This window comes from Triticum dicoccoides, chromosome 3B (assembly GCF_002162155.2).
Source record: "Triticum dicoccoides isolate Atlit2015 ecotype Zavitan chromosome 3B, WEW_v2.0, whole genome shotgun sequence".
NCBI lineage: Eukaryota > Viridiplantae > Streptophyta > Magnoliopsida > Poales > Poaceae > Triticum > Triticum dicoccoides.
Window position 1 is genome coordinate 842683514 of NC_041385.1, and position 11486 is coordinate 842694999.

The following is an 11486-nucleotide window of genomic DNA, read 5'->3' on the forward strand; positions in this document are numbered from 1 at the left end:
TAGTGATCTCACATCTCCTCACATAAGTAAGATTAAAAGTGTGAGACTATTCCAACCATCAATCTCAAATCTCTATAATACTAATATGCATGTTGACTGCGGCCAGCGATGCACATACTGGTGTCAACTGTTAAGTTTTTGTCAATCAGATAGATTGATGCTTTGGGGAGGGGGGGGGGGACTCCCTTGTCGCAGAGCGCTGGAAAAAGATATGCAGTTTGTAAGGAAAATTGGATAGCTTCTCGAAAGTGCCTTTCTGCTCCCGAGCTCATTTGAGCTCGGTGAACAGTAAAATCGAAAAAAAATCAAAAAAAATTTAAAAAATTCCAAAAAATATCTCAGAGAAACATTGACAAAAGTTTTAAGTGTTTGCAAAAATTCATCATGAAATCACATTCCTGTAAGGCGTGGCAAAAAAAACAAATTCAGCCTCCAAAATGCTTTTGAAAGTAGCATTTTCAGAGTACCGATTTTGTTATTTTTGCCACGCCTTCTAGAAATGTTATTTCATGACGAATTTTTGCAAGCACTTAAAACTTTTGTCAATGTTTCTACCAAAAAAAATTTGAAATTTTTCGAAATTTTTTCGATTTTTTTTTATTTTACTGTTCACCCGAGCTCATATGAGCTCGGGTGCAGAAACTCCACGTCCATAGCTTCTTCCTTTCATTTGTTGCCAAAATATCAATGCTACCTTTTTTTCCATCACTACTTTCACACAGATACGGTCTCAATCACTAGTTTTATTGTAGTTCATTGTGTACCTTAGTATATCATAACGTTAGATTGAGTGCCAATGGGCATCAAGCTGATGCCTACATATGGTACTTCCTCCGTCCCCCAATATAAGATGTTGTTATATCCAATATGCTCTTATAGGTTCACATATTAGATGTAATAGCGTCTTATATTATGGGAGGGAGGGAGTACTTGGTAAACTTGGCAGCTGAAACCTAATATTACGAATTTGTAATTATCATTGGTTCTTCTCAAGTTTTATTAGTTTTTTTCATGTTCTTGCATCATTTGCTTTCACCATGTTTCAGAATTCAAAATTTAAATTTTTTGAAAATATATTTAAACCTTGTGGCGGGAGGACGCCCTTATCGCAGAGCGCCGGGAAGGCCATGTAAGCCAAGAGGCAGGCGGCCGCACCCGTTCGCAGCACCAGCGTCGTCACGCCGAGACGGTGGGCGACCACCTGCATCCCCCGGAGGATGGAGTCTACCACCAGGCATGCCGGCGCTCCCTCCTCCTCGAGGAGCAACTCGCGGAGGCTGTCCTCAAAAGGCGCCTCGAGACGCTCGTTGATGCGAAGCAGCGCCTCGGCAAAGTTGCCGTGGCTGCCGGTGGGGACGAGGTCCGTGATCGGCACTGAGGCGCCGACGGTGACGAAGCAGTAGCCCGCGGGGCGGCGCGCGGGGTCCGGGGCGTTGTAGGCGGAAGGGAAGACGGTGACACGGAGGCCTCGGGCGTGCAGCGCGGCGGCGAGCTGCAGCATCGGGTTGATATGGCCGTGGAACGGCAGCGGAAACAACAGCACGCGCCGGGCGCCACCGCTCGCTGGATCCTTGTTCGTCGAGCTGGTCATGCCTTTCTTTCCGGTTTATATGGCTTATCTCAAAATTTTAGTTTTTTCATTTTATAAGGCTCAATTTGGTTGTTTTTCATCACATGTTCAGATTCCAAGGTGCATTAAATCATTGCATGCAAGTATTGAGAGAAAATTGACCAATGCATGTATTTTATGCATGCATGCATTGCAATTAATGCATTGATAAACATATTTTTTAGGAAAATAAGAGTATTAATTAGGTGCTTTTGCAAAACTACAAAAAGTATTCCATCACTCACCAGCTATCTTGATTGGTGAGATTTTTGAATTCAGCCCTATAAACCGGAAAGGAGGAAGTAGGAGATTAGGAGGAGTACGTGCCTGATTAGTGATTACCGATGGAAATATGCATCCGTGTGCTGTTGGTTTTTATACAGGAAAGGCAATCATTGGAGATTTATGAGCGCGCTGAATGGGTTAGAGCGGGAGACGATGGATGGACACCAGGGGTCCGAATGTGGGGTGTGCTTGAGGAAATGCGTTATTATGCTGAGCTGTCGATCGGTTTTCAATTCATACCGATGTACATCCACATTCCTCGTGTGCGCAACGTGTGGAATGGCTGCCTGCTACTGGTATAATTGAGGCCCTGTTTGGTTCATAAGTCCTAGGACTTTTTCTAGTCCCAATTAAAAAGTCCCTAGTCCTAAAAAGTCCCTCCATGTTTGTTTTCAGGGACTAAAAAGTTCCCAGTCCCTCCCTAGAGTTTATTAAATGACCATGTTACCCCTAGTATACAGAACAACCAAACAACACCATGGGGCGGCGGGGCAATGGCTGCAGGGAGGGGCATTGCTGAAAAAGTTTCCAAAAAGACTCTCCTTGAGAGTCTTCTTAATTTAGTCCTAAAAAGCAACTTTTAATCTCTAGTAGTCCCTCTTGTTTGGTTAAAGTCTCTAATATGGACTTTTTCCAGTCCCTACATCAAAAAGTCCCTGAAAACAAACACCTCCTAAGGATGATGAAGACACTAACCGACAGCTTACCAACGATCCCGCTATTGGAAAATCCACCGATCCAAGAGGTTACGAAAATAGTCCGCCATCGTTAGTTTACTAGGGTGTCTGTGGTGTGCCCGACGGCAGATCCATGGTCTCTCCGTTGCCGGTTCTCTGTTGGACGATCTAATAAGCTACTAGGCCCCCCATCCAACGTCACTCCTCCACCCAACTATTTCATCGCCCCAATTCAAATCACGGATCCTGCCACTTACAGCCAAAACCGCCGTACGCCCTGCTCTGCGCCATCGCTGGGCTCTGCTGGTCCTGCGCTTGCCTCCGCACGTGACTGGCCATGCAGCTCTGCGGCCTATCGGAAGCCTCCTTCCACCTCCTTGCTAGCCACCTCCCCCTCTCCCTTGTTGACACACTGACTCTGGTTAGATTTCTAAAAAAAAACTACGCTTGCGTTCCCCCTAGCGGCCTCTGTGATCGACACTTGGACCCTCGCCATTTACTGTTTGCTCTGCCATGTAGGATTTGCGCAACCCATGCCACTACGGCCAAACGGCCGCCTCTTCTCTTTGATTTTTGCCCTGCTGGCCTGCTCCTCTTGCCGATTGGCCCTTCACAATTGTTGCAAACTACTGGTGAACATGGCCCGCCCTTGGGCATGCATGCAACCCTTTTGCATCCTTCGCACGCCCCTGCCCTCGCGATCCAAGTCAATCCCGTGCCTCATCCTATGTGGAAGTAACCCTTGCTAAATGTATGCGCCCCTGGGATTCTGACAAGGCCCGAGCCCCACGGTCAACTCACCCCTCCCTCCACCCATCCACGTACAGTCAATGTGCCCTGCCCAGCTCTTGTTCACGGGATGTGACAAACGGAGGCCCCCAGGGATCTGCTTTGCTTCCACATCGGCTGCCGCGCGGCCAGGATGTCGATCGGAGGAGAGTTGAATGGGAATCTTATGCACATGCCCTGATCTCTTCCTCATATGGCATGCACAACCCAACCCACCTACCCGCTCCTCGAGACCTCCCAAAAACCTGAACCTAATGGTGCGCCGCAATCGCTGCTTGGCTCGCGACCATGTTGTGCGAGATAGCCGCGACCCCGTGTTGTATCGGAGGTTCTCGCGATTGGGTCATCTCTCCTGGTTGTGCATTGCTATATTAGACCCCCCCCTTCCCCACCTTCGATCCACACCTCTTCATCCGCCTCCATCTCTCACGTCTCAAATTCCCAGTCGTTCCCTTCCTCCAACTGACAACCCCTCCTCCAAGGTCCCATGGCCGATTTCATCCCTCTTGCTAGCTCTAGCTAGTTCCGTGGGCATGGATGAGATTTCGCCCTCCCATCACCCCATCCTCCGCTCGTGGTTTTGTCTCTCGGTGCAGGTAGATGCCGCTGAGTTTGTCCAGGAGGAGGAGGATCCGAAAGAGGTCAAGTTTGAATGGGGATGAGTCCACTGATTCGGATTTAAATAGGCCTAGTTCACTCTAGTTTCAACCCGTTGAGGTCCCTAGTCTTTTTTAGTTACAGAGAATATGTTAAAATGAGCATGCCATAACTTTGCAACTATAACTCGGATTAAAATAATTTATATATTTAATTTGACCAGAAAAATGCTTAGGCCTCCTTTGGTTCATGTGATAGGAATGTTATAGGAATAGGAAAATTATAGGAAGTAAGATAACATGATTCTCAATCCCTATCGATAAAGAGATGCCATTTGATGCATAGGATAGGAATTTTTCCATTGAGTCTAAGCTATTTTTTGTTTCCTCCAAAATGTGAAGGATTGATTCCTATCCTACATAGAAATAGGAATGCATTCCTACAAACCAAAGGGCGTTAAAGGAATTTCCCTTTGCAAATCCCATTCTATAGCATTCCTATAAAATTCCTACAAACCAAAGGAGGCCTTAGTTTAAAAATGTGTGATTAGTCACTCCTGCTAACTAATATTAAATTCTTTTTAGGGAATAAAATTAATCAATTTAATTAATTGCTACAGAATATTAAATGTTTTCTACCTCATTTAAATTGACTACATATATTAGTAAAGTATGTTAGAAGGGCATGTGGTGCATTTCTTTTTTTATTGACTAAGGAGTAGCAAATATATATAGCATGTCTATTATGCTAATATGAGATTCCTTACGGTTTTAAATGAATTTTTAATTTAGTGTGGCAGTTGACGAGTGATAGATATCATTTTTTCATGATATTTTTCAAACCGCTCATCGAAATGATACAAATGATAGATCGTTCGAAAGATATCGACGAGGCGCAATGTAGAACACCCTCTCTGATTCCTTATGGCTTAAGAGCAGTTTTTATTTTACCAAAATGCGGAAAATCTATTTTTCGCGACACCAAAATCGACGAGTGAACTGCATCAGACAAGAAACCAAAACTGCGCCTCTTAATATAAAACTATAGTTCAAGCATCTTAATATAAGTGTCCTGCCGAAAATGTGCCTCTAGTTTGTTTTGGCGAAAAAGGGTACCGATATGTTACAAAAGTTCACCTAAAGTGCATATCACACCAGACATAATAAAAATTATATGAAAAGAAAACAATTCCAGCAACTAACTGAAATGGTCCATCTTGCATCATGGATATGTAATGCTAGCTCAAGAAAAATGTTCACTAATTTCAAAAAATCATCAAGGTGACCAAGAAAACAAATTTTGTAAACCTGCCTTAAAAATGTGCCACTAGTTTATAAATATTCCAAATGTACAATGAAAATGTATGTGGGTTTCAAAATAAAAAATACCTGCCTAAAGTTCAAAAAATGCATCAGTCATTCAAAAGATAAAATGAAAGTGTTCATCCATGTTGACAAAAATGTTCATCCAGCTTCACAAGAATGTCCACCAAAGTTTTAGTTTGTATAAAATATTTTCTAGAATGTCCATCAAATAATCGACAAGAATATTTTATAAAATTGATATTGAATGGAATCTCATATTGCTATTATATAAGAATATTTACTCTAACTTTTAGTTTAATTCGGAGGTGATAATATATCAACAGATATCCATAAAGCATTATTGGCGGTTTTAACTATTTATGTACTCTATAAGGAGTTCGTATGAGAACCATGAGATATAAATCCGAACAATGTACAAAATTATTGAAGAACTTTGGAAAGAAGAATAAACATGGAAAACTGAAAAAATGAAAAAATAAAAACAGAAATTTCAAAAATTAATAGAAAAGTAAAATAAGTAAAATAAAAAACATAAAATAAAATGGGTTGGCCCAGACGGGGACGAACCTGAGCTGAGCCCCCGACAGTTTCAGCAATGTGCGGTGCATAGGGGTTTCTTTTGTGGAGCTCTTGTTCAGCGCTTCAGGTGGTGGGCCGGCGCATTTATACGTCTGCCTTTGAGGAAAAAAATAAAAAAACAATGAAAAACAACAAAAAGTCATGAATTTGAAAAATGTTCATCAATCTGAAAAACAGTTAATCAATTTTGATTTTTGTACCTCTTTTAGAAAATCATCTATTTTTTAAAAAAGTTCACGGAATTTTGAAAAAGTTTTCCATATTTAAATAAAAGTTCATCGATTTTGAAAAAAGTTCTTTGAACTTTTAAGAAAGATCATCAAATATGAACAAAAATTGAGAAATTTGAAAAAAAAATCATATATTTTTAGAAATATATTGATTTGTCAAAAAATCATAAATTTGGAAATTTGATCAAATTTCAAGAAACATCATTGATTTAAAGAAAATATTCATGTATTTGTGAACAATTCATCGATCCAGTAAGAACAAAAAGAAAGAAATAGCAAAGGAAAAAGGAAAAAAGAAAAAGAAAAAGAACGAATAAAAGAAGAAAGAAGTGAAAGCTAACAGATCCTGGTGGGGGCCGTGGTCACTAGTAGAAAACAGGGCTTTCGTTCGGGCCTGGCCAACCCATTAGTCCCGGTTCAGTCACGAACCGGGACCCATGGGGGAATTCGTCCTGGTCCTTGAGCCCAGGGGGTCGGCCGGGGCCTTGTGGGCTGCTACGTCTTGAGCTTGCATTGGTTTTCCTCGAAGAGGAGAGGGTGATGCGGCAAAGTGTAGCGTAAGTATTTCCCTCAGTTTTGAGAACCAAGGTATCAATCCAGTAGGAGGCTCCTCAAAAGTCCCACGCACCTACACAAACAAACTGAGAACTCACAACCAACGCAATAAAGGGGTTGTCAATCCCTTCACGGCCACTTACGAAAATGAGATCTGATAGAGAGATAATAATATATTTTTGGTATTTTGTAATATAGATGCAAAAAGTAAAGATGCAAATAAAGATAGATTGAAAGCAAATATGATAAGAGATAGACCCCGGGGCCATAGGTTTCACTAGAGGCTTCTCTCGAGATAGCATAAGTATTACGGTGGGTGAACAAATTACTGTCGAGCAATTGATAGAAAAGCGCATAGTTATGAGATTATCTAGTCATGATCATGTATATAGGCATCACGTCCAAAATAAGTAGACCGACTCCTGCCTGCATCTACTACTATTACTCCACACGTCGACCGACTCCTGCCTGCATCTAGAGTATTAAGTTCATAAGAACAGAGTAACGCTTTAAGCAAGATGACATGATGTAGAGGGATAAACACATGCAATATGATATAAACCCCATCTTGTTATCCTCGATGGCAACAATACAATACGTGTCTTGCAACCCTTTCTGTCACTGGGTAAGAACACCGCAAGATTGAATCCAAAGCTAAGCACTTCTCCCATGGCAAGAAAGATCAATCTAGTAGGCCAAACCAAACTGATAATTCAAAGAGACTTGCAAAGATAACTCAATCATACATAAAAGAATTCAGAGAAGATTCAAATATTATTCATAGATAAACTTGATCATAAACCCACAATTCATCGGATCTCTACAAACACACCGCAAAAAGAGATTACATCGAATAGATCTCCACAAGAGAGGGGGAGAACATTGTCTTGAGATCCAAAAAGAGAGAAGAAGCCATCTAGCTAATAACTATGGACCCGTAGGTCTGTGGTAAACTACTCACAACTCATCGGATGGGCTATGGTGTTGATGCAGAAGCCCTCCATGGTCGATTCCCCCTCCGACAGAGTGCCGGTGAAGGCTCCAAGATGAGATCTCGCGGATACAGAAGATTACGGCGGTGGAAATTGTGTTTCCTGGTGCTCCTGGATGTTTTTGGGGTCCGTAGGTATATATAGGAGGAAGAAGTACGTCGGTGGCCGCTCAAGGGGCCCACGAGACAGGGGGCGCGCCCTACGGGGGGGCCCCTCCTATCTCGTGGGGCCCTCGTAGGCTTCTTGACTTGCACTCCAAGCTCTCCGGATCAGATTTGTTCCAAAAATAACGCTCCCGAAGGTTTCATTCCGTTTGGACTCCGTTTGATATTCCTTTTCTTCGAAATACTGAAATAGGCAAAAAAAAAACAGCAATATGGACTGGGCCTCCGGTTAGTAGGTTAGTCCCAAAAATGATATAAATATGTAAAATAAAGCCCATAAACATCCAAAAGGGGTAATATAATAGCATGGAACAATCAAAAATTATAGATACGTTGGAGACGTATCATGGGCATTGGTCCCGGTTCATATGGACCCATTTGTCCCGGTTCTAGTCACGAACCGGGACCAATGGTCCTTGCTCCTGGCCCACAACTATTGGTCCCGGTTCGTGGCTTGAACCGGGACAGAATGATGGGCTTTAGTCCCGGTTTCTACCATGAACAGGGACAAATGAGTTGCCTATATATATCCCATCGCCACAGCACAACACTCCATAGTGCTCTATTTTTTTCTGGCCGGCAAGGGGAGGGCTTTTGGGTGCTCTACCTCAGCTCCTATGCACATGAGGTGTTCGATGAAATGTCCGAGCCACACTAGTTAATCTTTCTCCTCTCGAAACTCGACCTCCGAGCTCCATTTTCCCCAAGATTTGTCTAGGTTTAGCGGCCCGTCACCGTCTTCACCGCCGTCGATCGCCTGCACTGATCTCGTCGCTGGCACCACCGTGGTGAGCCTCTTGTTCTCATGTTCTTTCTGAAAGAAAAAAATTCTTACTTCAGATAGATACTTGTCTAATTTTCTTACTTTTATTATTCCTTGTTATTATATAGTGCGATGGTTTTGGTATCCACCCCCGTCGGCCCTCGTCTTGTCTATGATTCAGATGTGGTATATATTATCTTTTGATCACTATTTGGTTCATTTATTGTTTATGACAATTATGCCGACCAACGTGACATAAATTTTATTTATCTAGGAGGTGGTTGAACCGGAAATTCCAACCGACCCTATTGTCGAGAGGTCAAATTTAGTTGAAGAAGAAAACAATTACTTGAAGGAAAAAATAAGAAAAATTGAGGAGGAGAAGATGATATTGGAGTTGCATGTTGAGGATGTCTTCGATGATCACAAGATCAAGATGGATGCAATGTGGTTGAAGATTAGAAAGATTAGAAAATATGTCATTCATACCGAGGCTTGGTATCATTATGCAGTTGGATCAGTTGTTACCTTGGTTGCGATTATGATCGCATTTGTTGTTGCATTGAAATGTTTTACATAATTTTAATGTATGGTTTAATTAGATGCTCTGGAGAGCTATATGTTCTTCAATGAGAACTATGTATGTACTTTGGTTTTAATGTGATGATGAACTTCTATTAATTTGGTCACTTATCTATTCATGAGAGGGTTGAAAATTGATGATGTGGCTTTGAATGATGCAGTTTGAACATAGAAAAAGTATGGAGTTCAAATAAGTTCAAAAAAAATGAAATCCCTTTGTAAAAGACGAGTTTCTGTATGAAACCCTGATACTTCGAAAGAGATTGTCTGTTTTGTACACGAAGTGCATCCAGTTTTACCGTAACCCTCTCTACCTTCTTACACATGTTGTGTGGGTGAAATGATGATACCATGCCAACTTTCAATCTTTTTAGAGTTCATTTCAAATGCTTTTCAAATTCATGGTCTTATAGCTCAAAATAATCAGTAAATGCATGAAAAATAACAAATGAAGTCAGAAAGGGTTTAAAATTGATGATGTGGCTTTGAATGGTGCATTTTGAACACAGAAAAACTATGGAGTTCAAATAAGTTCCAAAAAATTAAATCCCTTTGTAACAGACGAAATTCCGTATGAAACCCTGATACTTCGAAAGAGATTGTCCGTTTTGTACACGAAGTGCGTCCAGTTTTTCCGTAACCCTCTCTACTTTCTTGCACATGTTATGTGGCTGAAATGATGATACCATGCCAACTTTCAACCTTTTCAGAGTTCATTTCAAATGCTTTTCAATTTCATGGTCTTATAGCTCAAAATAATCAGTAAATGCATGAAAAATAACAAATGAAGTCAGGAAGGGTTGAAAATTGATAGCGTGACTTTTAATGGTGCATTTTGAACATAGAAAAACTATGGAGTTCAAATAACTTCCAAAAAATGAAATCCCTTTGTAACAGACGAGTTTCCGTATGAAACACTGATACTTCGAAAGAGATTGTCCGTTTTGTACACGAAGTGCATCCAGTTTTTGCCATAACCCTCTCTACTTTCTTGCACATGCTATGTCGGTGAAATGATGATACCCATGCCAACTTTCAACCTTTTCAGAGTTCATTTCAAATGCTTTTCAATTTCATGGTCTTATAGCTCAAAATAATCAGTAAATGCATGAAAAATAAAAAATAAAGTCAGATAGGGTTGAAAACTAATGATGTGGCTTTGAATGGTGCATTTTGAACATGGAAAAACTATGGAGTTCAAATAAGTTCCAAAAAAATGAAATCCCTTTGTAATAGACGAGTTCCCGTATGAACCCCTGATACTTCGAAAGAGATTGTCCGTTTTGTACACGAAGTGCATCCAGTTTTTGCTGTAACCCTCTCTACTTTCTTGCACATGCTATGTGGGTGAAATAATGATACCATGTGAACTTTCAACCTTTTCAGAGTTCATTTCAAATGCTTTTCAATTACATGGTCTTATAGCTCAAAATAATCAGTAAATGCATGAAAAATAACAAATGAAGTCAGAAAGGGTTGAAAATTGATGATGTGGCTTTGAACGGTGCATTTTGAACACAGAAAAACTATGGAGTTCAAATAAGTTCCAAAAAATTAAATCCCTTTGTAACAGACGAATTTCCGTATGAAACCCCAATACTTCGAAAGAGATTGTCCGTTTTGTACACGAAGTGCATACAGTTTTTCCATAACCCTCTCTACTTTCTTGCACATGCTATGTGGCTGAAATGATGATACCATGCAAACTTTCAACCTTTTCAGAGTTCATTTCAAATGCTTTTCAATTTCATGGTCTTATAGCTCAAAATAATCAGTAAATGCATGAAAAATAACAAATGAAGTCAGGAAGGGTTGAAAATTGATGGCGTGGATTTGAATGGTGCATTTTGAACATTGAAAAATTATGGAGTTCAAATAAGTTCCAAAAAATGAAATCCCTTTGTAACAGACGAGTTTCTGTATGAAACCCTGATACTTTGAAAGAGATTGTCCGTTTTGTACACGAAGTGCATCCAGTTTTTGCCGTAACCCTCTCTACTTTCTTGCACATGCTATGTGGGTGAAATGATGATACCCATGCCAGTAAAATGAACTTTTTTCTATTTTTTATTTCAAATTATAGTTTCAATGGAATTTTAATATCTTTGAGTTATTTATGTGTCGTTGTATTTACTTTCATTATTTCCAGTATTCGTACTACACAAGAAAAACAGATAGACCCAGAAATATGGCGACTCTAGTTGGATGGCCTCCACCCCATCGGTTGTCCACAGATACATCTGAATATTTTCATGAACATTTGGTGATATCCGTTTAGTGATTCATGTTGGAGGTGCCCTTATTACTCCACAACGCAAGTAACAAAACAGGGTGCAATG

The 11486-nt window shown here is 40.7% G+C and overlaps 1 pseudogene; it reads right to left on the minus strand.

Annotated features, from left to right (window-relative positions):
- LOC119280268 overlaps window positions 1-1591 on the minus strand; it is a 17956-nt pseudogene extending 16365 nt beyond the window's left edge.
- Between the last annotated feature and the right edge of the window lie 9895 nt (window positions 1592-11486).